Here is a 10,587-nt window from a genome sequence, read left to right as displayed (position 1 = left end):
CGCAAGCGATGGGAGATGTATTCTGTGGATCAGGACGAACTAGAGATTTACTGATGGTGGCACTTTTATGGCTTCATAATGAGCCCTGATGATTTAACTGTTTCTAGTACTGTCCCAAGCCGCCTAAGGTGATCGTCAAAATTCCTTGGCGAAGATGACGACGCAATCTTAGTAGACGAGATAAGTCTGCCACTTCAACCCTGCGAACACCGTATCTATTAAACGCTGGAACGCGGCATGCGCCAGGAAGTGCCCGCATTTCACGCGCTTGAATTCGCAGATGCCGTCCGACATGATCAAGGCGGTCTTCTCGCGATCCGTCTCGTTGACTTCTCTTTGCCAGTAGCCAGTCTTGAGATCTGTTGCCGAAAAGTAGTTAGCATTGCAGAGCCGGCCCAGAATGCCGTCTATCCATGGAAGTGGGCGTACGTCACTTTGTGATCTTGTTCAGCTGATGATAACCGACGCAGAACCAAAATGTTCCATCCTTTTGCTTACAGGAGGAGCCCAAGAGCTCATCGGAGGCTGGATGATTTCGTCTCGTAGCATTTCATCTGCTTCTTGCTTTGTGGCTCCTCGTGCCCGCGTCGACACTCGGTACGGGTTCAGACGGAGAAGCCGAGCGCATTCTTCGGCTATGATGCGATCCTTGGCAACTGGTGTTTGTCGTATCCTCAATGGCGTTGAAAATCAGTCTTTGTATCGTCGAAGAAAACGTCTCAGCTTCTGCTGCTTATTCATGAAGAGACGAATTTATGTCGAAGACTGGTTCTTGAACTATCGTCGTGCGACAGAATCCAAGGAGAAACGCGTTGCTGGTTTCCACAATTTCCTCGACGCATGTGATCCTCGTGCCCTTGTTGAAGTGTTTGTGCTCTTCGCTGAAGTGGGTCAGCATCACTATCACGTGTTCTCCATGGAGTCAAGCGATTCCTCTTGCGACGGCAATTTCACAGTCAAGCAGTAGACGTTGGTCGCCCTTTATGACGCTTGTTACGTCTGTGGGTTTTTTGGCGACGACGCAAACGATGATACTGGAGCCAGGCGGGATGCTGACTTGATTTACCAGCACACTCAAGGCATGGTTCGCCCGAGAGCCCCCGGTGCTGTCGCTTAGTCTTTGGATAGCATTATCGCCTTGTTCTTCAGGTCGCTGACTGCGCCGTGTTCACTGAGAAAGACAATGCCGAAAATTACGTCTCGCGAGCACTGTCGGAGAATAATGAAGCTTACAGTTCAGGTATGGCCATGATCGGTAATTCTTCCCGCGCAGATTCCAACTGGCGTTATCAGGTGTCCTCCAGCTGCCCGGAGTTTCTGTAGTTATTTATTTAATATGCTCTCGGGTGAGGGCCTTCCCACGCTGTCTTCACTTCAGCCTGGCAGCGAATGATCCACTGATGATGGAATAGTCGCTCCTGGGACTTCGTAGCCGTCAAGAAGCACGTGGAGGTCGGTGGTTCGGCGGCCTGCATTGCATTTAGGTCGTGGCGTCGGGTCATGGCTGTGTCGTATTATCCCCCTGTTGTTACGTCTCGCAGTCAGGTCCACTGCAGGTGGCGTAGTCTTGGCTTCGAGGCTTCGTCTGGATGGCGGCGTGTCTTTGTTTCGTCGTCGACTTGGTTCTTGAAGCGTCAGAGGATCGACATTTCGACGAACACCAACCGCACCTCCATCGGTTGGTGCTTTTAGTTTTTCCGACTATGCGTTAACTGACCGGCCACGGTTTGGGCGGTGTACAGACATCACTGCGGTGAAAGCTAGCGGCCAGGTGACGGCGAACAAGAAGATAGCTGCGGTCGCCACTCAGTTGCTGCCAGGTCGTCAGCGATGTCCCAAAGTCGCTCCCCTTGTTGCGGGTGTAGCGGCAAAGAAGTAGATGTAGATGTCGATCCTTGTGATCTAATGCCATGTACCCACTCTGGGAGATTCGCCAGGAATCCGGTAGGTTATAGTAAAGTGTAAAGTAATCAAAAGTTTACAATAGGTAAGCTATAACCGAAAGGTAAAGTTTCAGGTTGCATCGAAATGAACTTCTTCCGTAGTTCTTCGCGCACGATGGACTTAATGGTTTCCCGCAAGTTGCTGGAGCACTGTGCCTGTGTTTCTGCGCAATCTGGCATCAAGCGGTGGTTGAATTCACTGGTTCGCATTTCCATTTTCTTCTCAATGGACGACGCCTCTGTCAGAAATTCGGCTATAGCATTGCTGGATTGCACATCAATCCGGCGAAGAGCTCTTGCTTCACACCACCCGTAAGGAGACGAACCTTCTTTTCCTCGTGCAGATCGTTGTCGGCATGGCAGAGCAGCCGAGTCCTTGCCTCGTTGAAAATTGCGACGTTGTCATCTGGCAGCGGCATCCTGGCTTCCGCAGAGCTTTAGCTCGTTCTTTGCGCACGACGCTTGTGAAGGTCGGTATAAAGCGTCCACAAAACAGGTCCTGTGTTCTTAGCATGGATTCTCGATTTTCAAACCACGTCCTCAACGCGTCTTCCAAGTAGAAGTATACATGACGCAACTTCGCCTGATAGTTTCAGTTGTTGAATGTAGAGATTGCTTTTTTTTCTCAAACAAGGTTTCGGGGCCGTCCGTTGAGGACCCACGGAAAATAGATGGCTCCCGTGGCTACTACAGCACGACGGCTGCGGGAAATGCTGCATACGTCATCATGGCGGCTGACTTGGTCTTGTTTTTCCTGGTCGTTTCGGATAGAAGTCTGTGCTCCGGAGGCAGGTTTTGTAGTCTGCGGCTAGCTCGATCGTACGTGGCTACGCTGGCGTTGCCTCCGTGGCTCGGATTTAGATCACGGTTTTGCGAGGACATCGGGTACATAAGCGCACAGGCACGTCCATCAGACATCACGTAGTAGTGACTGTGAAGAACACAGTAGCAAAAACTGTGTCTCACAAAAATACATTTTTATTGGGCCAACTTGTGCCTCTAAAGGCAAGTGGCATTCGAAGCATTACTACAGCGGCGAGCAGAGTCGACAATGGCCGGAAATCTGATCTGCGCGTCGGTTTTTATACATAACTCCTCAAAGGTTCTACCGTAATCGCTGGTGCTCGTATACCTTCTAAAGAGTACAACTGTATTCACGTTGCACGTACAATCTGATCCCACAAGATTCAGCGAGAAAATACACACGCATAGATACAACGATCACATTTGAGTAAGTTTCAACTCATGCAGGCGCGTCTTGCACTGTTAGTCTCTTAGCGGTTGAAATTAGGTCCCCGGAAAAAGATAAACAAGCATAGGCTGAATATGACCCACCAATTAGGTGCCTATTGATATCTGTTGCCAGCAGTGCATCTGAGTGCAGCAAGTTCCAATCCCGTTGATGTTGTGGCATGGCAGAACTTGAATATTGACACGTGTACTTATCTTTATCGGGCAACCACGTTTCGCCTCCTAACAAATGTAATCGCACAGCGCGGGACGCGCCTGCATGTATGCGAAGTTTCTGGAAAGTTATCGATGCTTCTATCCGCTATCTGTTGTCGCCGAACCTTATGTTATCTGATTTCATCACCTGACGCGAATGGCGTAGAACTTTGTGGAAGGCACGCGGGTCCGAACGATTAGTCTGGAACATTCGACGACTGCTCTATAAGAGCCGACGCGCTTGACCCGCTGATCAGATTTCCGACGATCGCCGACCGTGTTCGCCGCTATCGTTGTGCTATAAGTGTAGCCCGTTTTTGTGGGCACAGGTTCGCCCAATAAAAGCTAGTTTTGTATTCCACCGTATTGCTGCTTTCTTCACCGTCACTACCACGTGACAATATGATCGATGCCGGTCGTCATAATATGACGCGCACACTGGAGGAGCTATTTGCACTAATTGAACCACTTGTATATACATGGACACAATCAATATATGTCTGACGTAAGTGCGGAAAAGTGACTTGTTTCATAGCCACCCGTGGCAAGTCGGCCTTCTAACAAATTTCAGCAACATAAAAATTTACCTGATAAATGCCAAAATTTATAGGCAGCCCTCTGCTTGGGCGCCCCCATGACCCACTGCCCAATTTGTGCTCGTTAGGTGCCGCAATTGAATTTCAGTTATATTTAAAATAAATAAATAAAGTACACAGGCTCTTTTACATAGTAAGCATAAACACAAACATACTAAAATTGCAATACCTACTCCCATCAAATGCCAGCGCGTGATGCATCATGCATGGAGAGGTTATTAATCCATGTGTATTGAGCAGCCATGCAAGCCTAGAAGGCACACAGGGGTCTTGCGATCATTGTTTGCTAGGCAATCTTTCTCCCATTAAACATTGATACAGCTTTGTAGAAGCAGCAAGCGTGACCTGCGGTCGGGTCGAATGACCCTTATGGCGTTTACATGAACCCGCAAAAGTGGGTCGACTCAACTAAAATGATCGAAATCTTTCCCCTTCTTTTGCGTAAACAATACAGGTTCGGCTTGAACAAACTTCTAACCTGGCTGATTCAACACGCCTGCGCGCCATCAGTTCGCAGTAAGGCAACAAAAGACATGTGTTTGCAGAACTTGTATAGATCGTCTCAATGGCTGTGTGCAATCATGGTCTCCCCAACAACAATAAGTTGAACAAAGCGCAGTCCTGTTGGTTTCTCCCGCGATCCTAGTGAACACAGTCCTGTCTGGGGCATCTTAATGCTAGACATTTGTTACTCACATCCTTTCTCTGTGTGTGTGTGTGTGTGTGTGTGCGTGTGTGCGTGTGTGCGTGTGTGCGTGTGTGTGTGTGTGTGTGTGTGTGTGTGTGTGTGTGTGTGTGTGTGTGTGTGTGTGTGTGTGTGTGTGTGTGTGTGTGTGTGTGTGTGTGTGTGTGTGTGTGTGTGTGTGTGTGTGTGTGTGTGTGTGTGTGTGTGTGTGTGTGTGTGTAACTCGGACACCACAAGTAACTCGGACACCAATGCCATATTGCCGCAGGGTTTACTTTCGTATTTCTCGAACCTTCCACACGTTACAGAATTATTTTTAATTGAATAAGCAGTGCTGATTGACAGGCCCCACTTCCCCTGCAGCTGACGGGCTACACATTGCAACATATGCCATAAAGTCATTAATACCCGCCGCGGTGGCGTAGTGGCCTTAGCGTTGCGCTGCTAAGCCCGAAGGCACGGTGTCAAATTCCGCCCGCGGCGGCTGCCTTTCCATGGGGTGAAATGCAAAAACGACCGTGCACCGTGCATTTCTTGCACTGCAAAGAATTCCAGGTTGTAAAAATTTGTCCAGAGTCCTCCGCAACGACATACGGCATAACTGGCATGCAGCATGATGAAACTCCCCAGTTTGTTTTATGTGTGTCATTAAGAAGATAATTAGCGCGATTATGCAACTAAGATACCTCAGTGTGCGATTTATGTAGAAAGTAATGTCCGGCTTATTAAAGGGCCCCTCACCAGGTCTGGCCATCTTGACCTGACAAGCGCAGAGCATAGACTACGCGATGAAGGTCGTGTCTCCTAAGTAATACATCGCTACACGGTGCGGAAAGATCTGACGTTTCAAACCGAACGCCGTTTTTCCTTCTCCTCGCGGCCGCCGCGCTCCATGCCGGACGCTGACGTAGTCACGCCCCTGCGCCTACGTAGTCGTGTCCGCATTGTGACGTCGTTCGTGGTGACACGTGACTTCGAGAATTATTCAAGACATCTGTTATCTGTGCAATCCGTTGCTTGAATTGACCAATTCAAGTTTAGAGAAATAATAAAACACACAAACGGAATGTCTGCGTCTTTTTTGTTTTACTTCACACCGAAGGAAGCCAGATGTACTTCCGCTTCATCTGTTTATTCCCACGGTCGTGCAGTCACGTGCACAGGTACCGGAACTATGCCATTTTCTACCGTGTTCAAGCGCATGATCATGCTCTGCGATCCACTTGTTCTGCCTCAGTATTCGTGTAGGACTGAATTATACCGCTAGTCATGTTTCCTAGGGCACAGCGCGCGAAATTCTGGGCTGTGCGAACGAGACAACAGCTCGCGCGTGACGCCGTCGGCGGAAGAGCGTAGCGACGAAAAACAAAAAACGAGGAGAAAAAAATAAAGGCGGGGCCTGTGACGTATGCGTCACGCGATTCTCGAGGTCCGGTATGGAAGAATGCAGGGAAGGAATTCCGTTTGCGTAGGCTAGACGGGGCGAGAGGAGAGAGCGTCTTGCTTGGCAGTGGTGCCCGCCTGTTGAAATCATGGGTTTGCGGCACTGAAGGATTTCTATCTCGGCTATTAATGAGCCGATATGAAACATTCCTGCGGCAGAATGCTCCCTAGGGGACACGTAACAACTTGCAGTGTATAACCAAAATTTGCAATGGGGCCAGGTGAGAGGCCCCTTAAAGTAACCCATTACAAAAAGCACAATGCTTATATTTTAGTAAGTCGGCCAGGGACAGAGCAGAATACATTCCAACGGAAACAGCGTTTATTGCTTCGCACTTACGGGCTCAATTTTACGACAGAAATAACCACGATAACACGCTAAGCACGACTTTTTAGGCTACAACATTTTAAGCGCGTTAACCTGCAATGTCTGCAGTAAAAGGGAAATATCGGCTTGTTGCGATGAAGGCGAAGGCCTAGACCCGATGTCACTTGGTAGCAGCACCAAAATATCGCCCTCGAGTTGAACCGTCTTTTCAACAGAAACAATCGCTCTTTGGAATATCTTACTCTTGTCTAGCCGCCACACGAAGGATCCTACAGGGGTCGAGGCACGTACCCTGAAAGACACTGAGGCGGAGTGGGATAGCATAAAAAAAGTTGCAGTTTCGCCCACAAGGCGAAGCATCGATTGCCAAAGCCAATTAGTGCACAGCTACACCCCACTTCAAAAAAAAAGGACAATTGAGCCTAATTGGAAAATTTCTACTTGTTTCCAATTGGTCCCCTTTGTGTATTAGTATACAATTGGGCCACTTGGAACAAATGGGCCAATTGGTTGTGCACCATTTGGATCAAATAGTGCTGTTAGCATAGAGCCAATTGGGCCAGTTGGTTGCATACCGTTTGGATCAAATGGTGCAGTTGGCATATAACCAATTCAATTGGTTGTTGCCAATTGAGTCACATGGGGCAGTTGGCATGAAACCAATTGTGCTAATTGGCGTGGAATCGAACGGCCCAAATGGAAACGCTCGAGGGGTCATATGGTCTCGACTGTGCACAGCTGGCCCTGTGTGAATCAGGCAAATCAGCACAGCAATAAGAAACCACATCGCCACATGTTGCTCGGCTAGTTCACTGTTTCCTGTGCTTTTCTTACATCACATCATATTACACACAAGAAGCCACTACTGCCTTAAGATGACGACTACATGTGACAAGGAGGCAACAAGTGAAAAGTAGGATTGAAAGCTTTATTACTAACAAGAATGTAATGCAGAGTACTGCTTCAGAGACCCTTTTTTGGCCTAGTCACGCCGTAACCTGCAGAAATAGATGAAAATAGAAAGACAGAATTTTGTGTGGACTCCTGAAGAGCCTGTTGCCCTCAATATCTGGCAACCTTGGGAAGCTAAAATTGGATAAAAAGGCATCTCAACGTTAATATTGACTAATCGACCCAGGTTTAAGAGAGCCACAATTAAATTTGAAGTTTACGTAGCTAAGGTTAAAGCACCAAACATGAACGCAAGAAAATTGGTCTAACCAGCATACCTTTTTGCTGCTCTATCAATGTCAGCAATTTTCTCCCCCCCCCCCATATTGACTCATCCGTTTCACTGGAGTTGTAACTGCGCTCTCAGGGAAACCTTGTTTCTCCAAACGGCGCTTGAAGCAGGCTGTCAAACCATATGCATTTAAATGAGTAAAAACAAACAGGCTGGCAAAAACGTAATGCAGTAAAGATTAATTTCAAGGAATGAAACAAAAGAATGAATAAGAGTTTGCTTTGGGTAGCTGCTGAGAAATGAAAATGTTACATTCCATCTTCAGTTGTGGAGAAGTCAAATGGCTTCTTGTAGCACCTCTTGTAGCAGAATAAACGTCCTCAATCGCAGACATTTTAGTTTTGTTAGCAGGGTACTTTGGATAAGGAAATGACACAAAAACAACGTGACAGATGCTATGGCACCCTTAAATCCCTTCACAAAGCCATGAAGGCATAAATTGCGTTTAGAAGAAATCATAAAACGGAGTTTAATTAAACACGTCTGCTACAAAGTTCAGAAATTTACCATATCAAAGGAATTTCCCCTCGCCGACTGTATAAGTAAGTTCGACTGCTCTACTTGAATTTTTCAGGAAAAGGGCACTATGGAAGAAGGAAAGAGGAGGGTGTGCGGCCTATAGGCCGATTGAAAGGTGTGGCAACTTGGATATTTGTTTTATTACCACAACCTAAATTTCCATTTCGGGCATCACATAATGTGGTTACAGTTAATGCTGTGTCAGAGCACCACACATGCATAGGCGCACTCAATAAATGGAGTATATGTTAATAGATGTGTAGTCACCTTGCATGACAAACACCTTCCACAGTGTCAATGGCTCCTTCCTTGTCCGGTATGGCAACCAAGGGCAATGCTTCCCTGCAGAAAGTAGCATGCATTGAGAAAATTCAAACAGTACACTTGACAAGTTAGTTGTAGCTACCCAGCAAAGATCGGCCTTGCAACTGAGCTGGGTCCCAGGCCGCCACAAGCACGTCCTTCACAAACATGCAGTCTTTTTTACGAGATTGTATTCGCCGCCACGTCTCTGCTGGCGCACGCAGGCTCTGTCCAATGCCAATCTGGGCAACAACAAAAAATACACACAAGTGATATTCACTTGGCACCAAATGCCCAGTACTCAATTGGAAGGCTTATAACTATGCAAAAGGTAAATTATTTTGTGAAGCAGCTCTCAAACAAGTATAACTGAAGCGCTGATGCTTGCTTAGCCTGGAAATCTTGCTGCGTACTTTTCTTGAAATGCCTCTTAAAATAACCCGACCATAAGCATCCAAGTGTTGTTAATTTGTCTGTGGTACATAAGCACGGCCACAGTATGTTTTGCAAGCTGCACAAGGCACAAATTTAGATTTAAATGTTTTGTGAAAATTAGCACAGAGAAAGGGGAACAGAAAAAATGAATGCACTTAGTTTAGTATTTTTTAAGTGCGGTTTTGCATCACTGCCGTGATGGAAGCCTAAGCATGTCTTTCTGTCTAAAAAACGTAAATTGTATATACCTCACCATGCTGGCACCTTCTTCTTCAGCTCGGAGCTGTGCAGCCGACTCATCAGGTAGACAGGCAACTGGCTGGTCCAGTTGCATGTGGTCTTCAGCAGGCGTTTCACAGAGCGGGGCATACCTGGCTGCTACAACGGACGTCATGGTTGAGCCACGGCTGGATGGGTAACTCTTTCGCACTGCGCCGTTGTCTCCTAGTGTGGAGAACAGTCACAGATGCATGAGAAATTGAACAGACCCCGCTTAAGCTTAAAGTGTAGATATTGGCATAGTATATTAATTTGTTCGCCAATGACCGGCTTAGGTATGCAGATGCCTGCCATCACTTTATTATACACTGCAAGAAAACTTGTATACCTACCTTCTGGGAATTTTTTCAGCAGCTCTTGTTGTAGCCCTCTATTGAGAGCCGGAATCTGTACGAGCTCATCCTCCTGTTCTGCTAGTTTTTGCTCCATCTCCAACTTTTTTAAGCAGCACGTGGTACTTTTCCTCAAGACCATCGCGCAATCGCAGGCTGCTCGCAACTTGTTTTTTGCTAGTAACTTCAAGAAATGCTCGTTCTTATTAGCATATTTTCTTTTTTGTTCCTAGGCAAGACGCAAGAAAACACTGGTCAAACATTTACAGTTAGGCTTATTCAATCACTTGCAGGAATAGACAAAATAGCTCTGAAGGAACATCGCACTCACTGTCCTCTTCACTTGAAATGTCGCAGACACGCTTTACTCTAAGTCTACGCTTCTTCAGCCAGGACTGGATATCGTCTTCAAACTCCGCAAAATAATGTGTCGCAGGGCTGGTGGTCAGCTAGCAATATAAGTTGACGTATGCAATTAAATTACTTCATAATTACTAAGAGAAATCAATATTGGCTCATGATACGCTGGAATGAATTGCACTAGTTGCACAAAGTGCCAACCAACAAACTTCCTTGACTGCCTTGTTGGAGCTTAACTACAGTATACTGCCTACAATACAATACCATACAGAAAGATTTACCAGTGGTACATTCGCATTCAGAAGGAAAGGTGCAATGAATCACATTAGGATACAGAATGGTTGATTTCTAGCATGTTAATGCGCAATCGCAATCTTACATTCTATATTGTTACGGTAAAAACCGTTCATGCAATAAACATGAAAGCTGTGTCTCGAAATTCGTTCAGTGCATCACCCATATTTGCCACATTAGACAAAAAGGTGTGTGGATATATATATATATATATATATATATATATATATATATATATATATATAAATGCTAAATACGTGTTACATAAAAGTGTTTTTCCAAGCGTGAAAGAATCTCGCAAGAGCACGCAAAATTGCCGTGCGACTGGCCGCTCGAGACACTGTGCGTGTATTCGCGGGCTTCTTTCACATTCTAAAAACA

This window comes from Dermacentor variabilis, chromosome 6 (genome assembly GCF_050947875.1).
Source record: "Dermacentor variabilis isolate Ectoservices chromosome 6, ASM5094787v1, whole genome shotgun sequence".
In the NCBI taxonomy this organism is placed as follows: Eukaryota; Metazoa; Arthropoda; class Arachnida; order Ixodida; family Ixodidae; genus Dermacentor; species Dermacentor variabilis.
Note: the sequence above shows the minus strand (reverse complement) of the source record.